The sequence below is a fragment of the Phytophthora infestans genome, genomic scaffold (genome assembly GCF_000142945.1).
Source record: "Phytophthora infestans T30-4 supercont1.22 genomic scaffold, whole genome shotgun sequence".
Taxonomy (NCBI): domain Eukaryota; phylum Oomycota; class Peronosporomycetes; order Peronosporales; family Peronosporaceae; genus Phytophthora; species Phytophthora infestans.
Genome location: NW_003303737.1, coordinates 687,740 through 689,038, shown reverse-complemented (window position 1 = coordinate 689,038; position 1,299 = coordinate 687,740).

The following is a 1,299-nucleotide window of genomic DNA, read 5'->3' as shown; positions in this document are numbered from 1 at the left end:
CGCTGTCGCGACGAGAGCCAGTCGGACTTCGCGCTCGTTCCGGCCTTAAGGAACTTGACGATAGGCGCGACAGCCTCATCGTCCCGATACGCCATGCGTATCCGATCATATAGATCCGTTGTCACCCGCGTGATGTGGGCCAGCTCATAGTCGGGACGCCTAGAGAGGGCGTCCGCAAGCACGTTGAGCTTGCCCGGCTTGTACTCGACGCGGAAGTTATATTCCGCGAAGAAGGACAGCCACCTCGCCATCCGTTGGGAGAGGTGAGGCGAGTTAGTCGCCGTCCTCAAGGACGCGTGGTCTGTGTAGATCACAAAGGGCGTAGAGCCCAGAAGGTGAACACGGAACTTCACAAGGGCATATTTCATTGCCAGGAGCTCCTTGTCATGGACAGGGTAGTTCCGCTCGGCGGCTTTGAGCTGCCTGGACTGGAATGAGATGACTCGTTCCTGTCCAGCCGTGTCGTCCTGCAGCAATGCACACCCGATGGCGTAATCGGAGGCATCGCAGACGACGCTAAACGGCTTCGTCTCGTCCGGCAGAGCCAGGACAGGGGCCTCTTGGAGACTGGCCTTGATGCTGTCAAAAGCATCCTGGTGCTCTTGCTCCCAGCGCCAGTCGACGTCCTTCTGAAGGAGGCTCGACAAGGGCTTAGCGAAGCCCGCGTACCCAGCGCTGTACTTGTGAAGGTAGTTGGCCAAACCCAACCACTTTCGAAGATCCTTCTGGGATCGGGGCGTCGGCCATGCTGCTATGGCCTTGACCTTGTCTGGGTCAGCCCGAACGCCCACGTTGCTTACGAAGCAACCGAGAACTTTGATCTCTGGTGACGCGAAAACGCACTTGTCGATGTTGGCGTAGAGCTTGTTCGCTCGCATCACGTCCAACACTCGACGGAGGTGTCCTAGATGCACCTCCATGGCCGTCTTGCCTCCCTCGGCACGGCTATGGACGAAAATGTCGTCGAAGTACGTCTGTACGAAGGTACGCAAAGGGCGGAACAATTGCGTCACCAGGCGATTGAACGTCGCCGGGGCGTTAGACAAGCCCTGCGGCATGACGAGCCACTCCCAAAGCATGCCGCTTGGAGTGCTTACCGCGGTGAGCGGGATGTCACTCTCTCGCATCAGGATTTGGTAGTATCCGTCTACCAAATCCAGCGCACTGTACAGTACGCTCCCGGCCATGTTGTTCAACAACACATCCTTTCGTGGGATCGGTTGTTTGGCCGGCACCGTTGCGTTGTCAGCTTGTATAAGCGTGAACCAGACGCCACTTTCCGTTCGGCTACGAACGCAG